This window comes from Vespula pensylvanica, chromosome 14 (genome assembly GCF_014466175.1).
Source record: "Vespula pensylvanica isolate Volc-1 chromosome 14, ASM1446617v1, whole genome shotgun sequence".
In the NCBI taxonomy this organism is placed as follows: domain Eukaryota; kingdom Metazoa; phylum Arthropoda; class Insecta; order Hymenoptera; family Vespidae; genus Vespula; species Vespula pensylvanica.
The window spans coordinates 827,373-836,400 of NC_057698.1; the positions used below are offsets into that span (position 1 = coordinate 827,373).

General features: G+C 40.2%; 1 protein-coding gene across 2 annotated transcripts in view; it reads left to right on the forward strand.

Moving 5' to 3' along the window:
• The first annotated feature begins 73 nt into the window (after nt 1-73).
• The window catches only part of LOC122634280, a 22,219-nt gene continuing 13,264 nt past the window's right edge, over nt 74-9,028 (forward strand). Inside the window, exon 1 of one of the 2 annotated variants that reach the window (XM_043823069.1) lies at nt 74-1,022. The gene's annotated coding sequence lies outside the window, so the exon portion shown is untranslated. The remainder of the gene's footprint in view (nt 1,023-9,028) is intronic. The other variant, XM_043823070.1, reaches the window with a different exon arrangement.

Genomic DNA, 9,028 nt, shown 5'->3' on the forward strand with positions numbered 1-9,028 from the left:
GTGTAATTCAAAATTATTACTGAAGAAAAGATAAAAACTAAAGTAAACAAGAGTAGACTACGAGAGAGAGAGAGAGAGAGAGAGAGAGAGAGAGAGAGAGAGAGAGAGAACGAAAACAGTGTATCAAAAGTAAGAGCAATCAGATATTATATTTAGGCGGCAGAAGGGGAAAGTTTCGGTTGCTCTCGGCTTTCCGAAAGCGGGTTCTCTTTGTCCAATCACTCAAGGATTCACGGCAAGATGGCGCTCGGTAAGAGGCGTTCAATGATTGGTCGATTAGACGACACGCGAAGTTGCCGAGAGCAGTCGCTCTCACGTCCTCGTAGCGGGCGCGTCGAATACGTTCGTGGTTCGTTTGTGTGATAGTGTGAAAGAGAGAGGGGGTATATCGTGCGCGTTCCTTTTCTCATCACAGTCTGTTCTCTCTCTCCCTCCCATTTCTGTCTGTCGTTCGGTGCCGTCTGCGCTCTCGCTCCCACCCGGCCAAGTAGGAAGCCAGGCAGCAGCCACCCTCTCTCGCTTTGTACCCTCGCAACGGTGGTAGCGACGACGATGCGAGAAACGTAATGGCCACCGTGGGCCTAGGATAGATAAAAGAGAGGAACTCCTTTTCTCTTTGTATCTTTGTCGGTCTGGTCTTCTTTCATCGAAAGTATCGTGCAAGAAAGAGACGACATAGGATCGGTGTTACGAGAAAGACAGAGAGAGAGAGAGAGAGAGAGAGAGAGAGAGAGAGAGAGAGGAGACCGTTCGGACGTTAGTCCGTTTCGTTCGTCGCGGTCTGTCGGTGAAAAGTGCGTGAGCAAGAAACAAGAGAAGAAGAAGAAGAAGAAGAAGAAGATAAGCACCGTTGTTGGTGCATCTTTAGTGTTACTTATGTGTGCCAGCCATTATCGAGCGTTCTTCGCTCCAGCGATCCCCGAGGTGCGGAGGACGGGATTGGATTATATTATATCACTTTGCCTTATCGTCCAGTACATCGCGGATTCTACCCTTCCTACCGAAGATACATCAAAAAGTGGGTAAGTTGATATCTACGTACTTTCTCTTTACTTCTTTTTCTGTCTGTCTGACTGTCTCTCTCTCTCTCTCTCTCTCCGTCTCCTTCTATCTTATCTTTCGATACTAACCGCGTGCTCGCGCGTGTGTTTGACCGACCTTACGAAGATCGGACGCACCCTCGCAATGAAAATGCGTGCCACGCCAATTTTATTATCGAACACGAAGAAGATTATTGGACTGAAACGTCGGGCTCGCCTTTCTTCTTTCCTTCTTTTCTTCCTTCCTTTCTCTCTTTCCTTCTTTTTCAAACGTTTGCACGGAGGAGGACTCAGGGAAAGGTCCATTTATCGTGTTCCCGACACGTACATGGTAGTTCGCTGGTAATGAGAGTATGCGCGTTACGAGCCACGATCAATTTCGAAAGATTCGGCAGTACCGCTTTTGCAGAAGATGTCGCGGTGATGTCTACCCGCTTTAAAGTCATATCGTCCGGCCTTCAACGCTTTCTCACGTGCCACCCCCATTCTCTTTCTCTCTCTTTCTCTCCCTTTATATATATATATATATATATATATATATATAACTTTATATCTATCTCTTTCCTCTTTTAAAAGAACCTTTGTTCTTCGTGTAAAAGTTACAATAGTAGCACGAGGACGAATCCCTCTCATCGCGGCATTACATTGCCGCCGTCTCGCCCTTGTCCGCGCCCCTCTTTCTTCTCCTTTAACTCTTTCGAGCGCGCGAATAAATCTCATTTCTATTTCTTCTCTCTCTCTTTCTCTCTCTCTCTCTCTCTCTGTCTCTATCTCATTCACACGATACTTATCGTTCCATCTTCCCTGGGCGTATACCGACGTTCAACAAAACAGAAAAATCTTCATTTTCTTTCCCATTTCCTTTATGAATCGTCAATCGTAATTATTCCGTAATTTAAAAAAGAGGATATTTAAAGATGATAATCTAACAGGTGTCTGTCTCCCTTATTTTATGACCCACAAATCTTTTTGACAAATCTCTTAAGGATATAACAATATATCGATAGATTCCTTTTTAAAACCTATATTATCGATCGAGCACGATGTTCATCCTTTTCATTGTTCCCTTCTCTGTTTGCCTCTCTCTCTCTCTTTCTTTCTTTCTTTTTGCCTGTCTGTCTGTCTGTCTGTCTGTCTGTCTGTCTGTCTGTCTGTCTTTCTACCTGTCTCTCTTTCCAACTATCGTTACCTCTCTTTGTGAAGAATTTATACGAAGATTGCTCGTCGATAGGTCGGTCGATCTGTCGTTCCCTTTAGTTTCCACGACCTGCTTCGATATCCGACGTCCTCTCTTTCTCTCTCTCTCTCTCTCTTTCTCCTCTCTTCCTTCTCCATCCTTCCTTTTCTCACTTACATACGTCGATTCTGGCTTGATGGGAAGCTTTGTCTTTCTGTTCTCTCTCTCTCTCTCTCTCTCTCTCTCTCTCTCTCTCTCTCTCTCTCTCTTTCTCTCTCTCTTCTGTCTCTCTCTCTCTATTTCTTCCTCTTTCTCTCCTAACCTTTTTCTCTCCTCCGTTCCCATTACACGACGTTATCGACTCGTCGAGAAAAATAGTTTCATGGAGCAAACTAAAATGGGGCTCTCTCTCTCCTCGCAAGGTAAAAAGATTTCGTACTATTCTCCGTCTTCTTCGTCTTCTTTTTTATTTTGCGACGATACGTTACACCTTTCCTGTTCGACTTTAAACGTATTACTCTTCTCCTATTACTCTTGTTTCTTCTTTTACCCTATTTCTCTTTTTCTCTCTTTTTTATTTGTCTTACGAGCGATTGAGAATGTGCATGCATGTATTATAGGACCTACTACATTCTCTCGTAACTTGAACTTTTCTATGCGCTTTTTCTTTCTCTTCCCCTTCTCCCCGCCTCTCTCTCTCTCTCTCTCTATTCTTTTTTATTTTCATATCATCTAGTTTTAGTCATTGTTCTGCGAATAATCAACTTTTGCGTACGAACTCGAGCACAGAGCAGCGATACGTTTTCTCTATATGCATTCAAAGTTGTACCTCATTTCTGTCATTATATTTCTACGCTACGTTAGTTAATTAAACAGGAGATACGGTGCCAAAGGGTTGGAGAAGGCTGGAAATGAACTAATCCTTTTGATTCGAAGCAGCACCAGCGAGCGATAAGCTTTAACGAATCGTGACAATGTAATCCGTTCGATTTGATTTAAATTTCCCGGGCAAATGAGTTCATTCAAAGGCAACGACGTGTTACTAGTCGTACCATGGGAGATCGCTTTTCTTCATTTCCTCTTTTACAACCCCTTCTTCTTCTTCTTCCTCCTCCTCTTCCTCTTCGTTTTCGTCTTCCTTTCATATCCCACATAGATTAACTCTTATTCCTTTCGACGAAAGATCGTAAATGGAAAATCCTCTTTTTTTTTTTAATCTTCTTAAAGGAACCATTGACTGGTTCGAAAATGAAAAGGCAAGGTGTACGTACTTACGACGAACCTTTCCAATAAAATCGATCGTTATTCTTTTATAGGTGATCCTCATAAATTAAACGCGCACGTTTAGTTCCAAAAAAGAAAAAAAGAAAAAAAGAGAGAAAAAAGAAAGAAAATGAGGTACATACATAGGATATTCGATGGAAGGAAAAAAGAGAGAGGGCGGAGGAGCGAGAGAGAGAAAGAAAGTTATCGAAAATTTTCGAAGAATTTCGAAGCATTATGAATGACGTTCTTATAAAGGCAGCCTTTATATATTTGAGGTGGTTCAGAAATTCAGTGAGCATGTGGCAACGCCGGAACCTTCTCTCTTTCTTTCATTCTTCCTTCCTTCCTTCCTTCCTTCCTTCCTTCCTTCCTTCCTTCCTTCCTTCCTTCCTTTCTCCTTCTTCTTCTTCGATTCCGTAGATGCATCTTCCTCGAGCAACTGCAACAGCAGCAGCTACAGCTACAGCTATAGTTATAGCAGCAGTCGTAGTCCGTAGCCGCAGCATCACCGGCAGAACCTTCACCGCCACCGTAGTCGTACCTTATGCTATGTAGAGAGAGAAAGAGAGAAGAGAGAGAGAGAGAGAGAGAGAAGTTTCTTTCTCTCTACCTTTACAAACCACCTTACACCCCATCCATGCTCTACTCTTTTATTTTATTATTCGACCCGACCTCGACGAGTTAGGCCGTGGCCGTGTATATACCAGCTTCTCTTCCCTTCTCTTCTCTTATCCTCATCCTCATCCTCATCCTCGACTACTTGGCTAACGGAGAAACTGGAATCTCAGCGCGCGTTGGACGGAGGTCTTCTCTTGTGTCTCCTTTCTACCTCCTCCTCCACCTTCATCTCTATCTCCTCTTCCTCCTCCTTTTTCTATCTCTTTTCGTTTCACCTCTCTTCAATCCTTATGGTTCCTTTGCTATTTTTGTCTTTCGATATAGTAACATGCGTATTTCGTTGATCACCATAGCCGCCATTTTAACTACTCTACTATTTGTTTTCTCATTCCTTCTCACGATCGATCAAAAATAACAGGTGATTTTTCTAATCGAATTTTGAAATATTATTTTTTTTGTTTTTTTTTCTTCTTCTCTTTTTTTTTTATCTCACCTGTCTTCCTTGCACTCTAACGATATTGTAAAATACAGGTGTCTATTGGCTGGTGAATGTGAAACTTTATGCCTGCGTAATTCCTCTTACTTTAGCGTGAATCTTGACCAAGCGAGAGTCCCTTGCCCTTTCTCTTGTACCTTCTCTTTTTCTCTCTCTCTCTCTCTCTCTCTCTCTCTCTTTTTACTGGCGGATAACCCCGTAGACTTTAAGCCCGTAAGCCGACTTTACTTTAGCGCGTGCTACGAGGAGCGTGCACACCGCTGTCCCTTTGCGTCCCTGACCCTCTGCAGTCTGTGCACCCCTCTGCGAGTCGTCTATCCTGCCTTCTGTGTGTTGTTCCTCTTGCCTCTCTTCCCTTGTACGCTGCGCCCTTCTGCACACGAATGGATATACGAACGCAGACTTTATATTGAGAATACCAAGCTCGTATAAGAATTTTTCATTGCTATGGAAGAAGAAGACGAAGACGAAGACGAAGATGAGGAAGAAGAAGAACCAACGAAGAAACGCGCTTTCTTTTACGATCGTTCCTTTCATTAAACATACATACATATATACGTACACACATACATACTTACATACATATGTAGGGGATCGTAATCGGAATTCCTTCGAATTGCGAGGAAGTATATATGCGTGTACGCTATTTCCTTACGTATATACACACTGTACATATGTATGTATGTGTCCGCTGTGGTTATGTTAAAACTTCATTCGCACGGTACATTGCCCTCCTCTATATCGTTTCTTTCTTAACATCGACTAGTTGTTTTCCAAACGGACAGGTCTCTCTCTTTCTATCTTCCTATTTTCCAAAGTACAACGATCATCGCTCTTTGTTCTCCTGTTTCCTTCACTTGTTTTCACTTTATCGAACGTCACTCGACGACCCCTTATCTCTCGTTATCTCCCTTCATACGACTGACCAGTGACCACACATTTTCTCTCTCGCCCTCCTCTCTCCCTTTTTTATTTCTATTTCTATCTCTTTTATCTTTCTATTTCTATTTATATATCTTTCTGATAGTTTTTATTTGAATAATTTGTTATTATCGTATTTATATATATATATATATATATATATATATATATATATATTATATGTATACGTATATTATAACATTATGATATTTATGTAGTAAACCAATTACTTTCTACTTCTTTTGCAATATTCATATTTTTGATGCATAATGAACATATAATAAATTAATAGATCAAGCCTGTATATATGTAATAATAACTTATATATATATATATATATATATATATATATATATATAATCTGACATAGTAAAATAATATAGTATGTCTTATATATATTTCTCTCTCTCTTTCTCACAATATACTCGCAATTCTGTGCTCTTTCGTGTGTTAAGAAAATTCGACCAATCACGTGCTCCTTGGCAATATATTATGCTAATCCGTTGAAATCGGCGCGTTAAGTATGCAAGACACGTGAAATAAACACGTAATACGCCGACCTCGCACTGCACCTGTCGCGCATGCAAATCGCCAACTACTTAAGGTCGAACCTGTTGTGATTTTTCTTCTTTTTCTTTCCTTTCTTTTTATCTTTCTTTCCCTCTTCTCTTTCTCTTTCCCTCTCATTACTCTCGCCTATTCGTCCACAACACGATCACTTTTACTGACCGAGATTCAAGGATATATGTGTACTTTATATCTACGATCGATTAGATACGAATTTTCTATCGTAATATCGAGCCAATCTATCGTATATACAGGATGTACCGTAATATCGAGGGTGTTTTTTTTTTTTTTTCTTACTTAGTATTTATCATCGATTTTTCCAGCTACTATTATCATTTTCCTTAGTAAATACGTACATTCGAACTTAAGTTTGCAGTCATATCAATGCGAGGAGTCATGCGTGGGTGCCTTGTGTTGTATCCCTGATACAATAGGGCTTCCGTCGTACATAAATTTACATGAAAAGTGGCTTCTGATGTACCACGAGGCAGACGCAACTCAGCAATCGGGTTTTCTAAGAATTTCGTCTAATAAGGATACGAAGGATACCTTTTCAAAAGGTAAACTACTTTTCTATTCGATAGGATGCAGTCTTTGGCAAACGAGACTCTTTCAACTAAAAGAAGAAAAAAAAAAAAGAAAAGAAAAAAAAAAGAGATACTCTGGCAGACATACACTCACACGTGCCTGTTTTAATAATTTATCAAAGAATTCTCTCTATATATTATGTATACACGAGCGGGTAGAGTTAATAAGAGGAGCAAACTATAAAAAGCCTTTGGGGGAGAGAAGAAAAAAATTCAACATGAAAATTGTCCTGATCGCATTAGGTTCGGCTTCTTCGTGCCACCTTTCTCGAGACCACGACGTCAAATGTCTTTTCTAACAAAGAATCCTACTATTGGGTTATAGAATATCTTCATTTCCACCTTTCCACGTGCTCCTTGAATTTCAGGGGATAAGAAAGAAGAAAGAGCAGGATATGCTTGCGGAGACGGGGCTGATGGGAAGGGAAGGTTAGGAAAATTTCGATCGGTTAAGTTCTTCTACGAGAAAGAGAGAGATAAAAAGAGATAGAGAGAGGGTCGGGAAGTCCATTGTAAGCACAAGTCCAAGTCTGTTTCGCGTCCATCTGCAGCATCTGGTTTCTTCTTATAGTACCTAAAAGTAGGTGTTTCGGTGGCTAATACCTCTGCTTCTTGGCAGGCACGTTCAACTTTCCTGGCTCGTGTGTATATATATATACACATATATACATACATATAAATGTATATATATATATATATATATATATATATATACATCTTTATCTGCCCAAGTGAATTCGTTCCGAGTTCTCTTACGTATACAGCAGCGAACAGAGTTACATTGCTTTGTTCGGTTGAAGAATCGAAGGTTTTTCGTGAAGAGAGAAAGAGAGAGGAGAGAGAGAAGTCGAAGAGGCGTTGAAATTCGCCGTTTTATGAGACGAGTTACTCGTTCTAATTGCCTTTGTTTACTCGCCATGCGCACACGTATATGTATATATATATATATAGTGTATACACATACACACGTACACGTAAATGTATGCACACCCAGAAAAGGTTGCATTGGATGCGAGCAAAACGAGAGATCTTCCTCTTGTTCTCCTTTCCAACCATCGCGTACAACCGTGGTGGTGTTGTGTTGAAGCACATCGTTGGCCTCTTCTCCTCATCGAACGTGGTGGCTGCATAAAAGCCACGCCGGAGGAGAGTGCCATTTCTATCGAGGTGAGTGCAAATGTCGAAGAGTCGAGGGCAATGAGAAAGGATGAGCTGCACATTCCATTGGCCACGATGAATGATGCTCTCGAGGAAAAGCCTTCTCTGTCGATGGTGATGGTGGTGCTGGTGTTGGTGCTGGTGCTGGTACTGGTGCTGCTGGTGCTGGTGTTGGTGCTGGTGCTGATAGAATTCTACTGCTCTACTGTTGTTGTCGATGGTGCAGGTTGGTGATGCTGGTGGTAATGGTAGTGTTAGCAGTAGTAGTGAGTTTCTCGCGAGGAAAAAGAAGACGTCTTTAATAGTCCATCGTTGTTGATCAATCTGACGAAGCAATATGCTAATAGAAAAGCAGATAATAGAACCGATTTCTCACTTTTAATTTATTGTTTGATCCTTTTTTTTTTGGACATCTTATTTGTTAAGTTAGGTTATTGAAATTTTACATAACTTTTGATTCAGTTTATTTTTCTCTATATATCTGTGTGTTCCCTAAAGTTAGTCTTTTTTTTTTTGCATTTTTTTAAGACCTGTACTTTTTTTCTTGTACTATCTTCTTGCTATTATCTTCTTTTTTTTAGCATCTCGATGGTTGAGTTAAAACGTCGAAGGTTTCTAAAAAATGTTCCTCGCTTCATTTTTTTTAAGGTTCCTTTTTCATTTCACAAGTTAGTTTTTTGTCCATCCTTCTTTTAGTGTCTTCTTTTTTTATCTTATGGTTTTTTGTCTCACACTTTTTTGGCATTTCCATTGTTAAGTCAGGACAGCCCAGTTATTTATCGATTTTGTCTCTCTTTTTTTTGCGTACCTTTCCATTTTAACGTTAGTATTTTTCTTTTTCTTTCGTCTTATGGTTTCTAGCTTTACTCCTCTTTGGCATTTCGATGGTTAAGTTAAGACATCGAAGTTGTTCATTGAGTTTGTCTCACCTTAGTTTTTTCCTCTTCTTCTTATAGTTCCTTTCCTTTTTCTTTTATCTTACAGTCTTATCTCATTCACTCTTTTTTGGCATCTTTTCCTTCTATCGTACGGTTAATCAAAAGCGCGTACTGCTTCGCATCGTTTCTAACAGATGGAAAAGACAATTTAGATTTTTGTTATTAGATAAAAATATATCTCTCGACGATCTAAACATCGTACAGAGAGAGAAAAAAAGAGAGACAGAGAGAGAGAGAGAGAGAGAGAGAGAGAGAGAGAG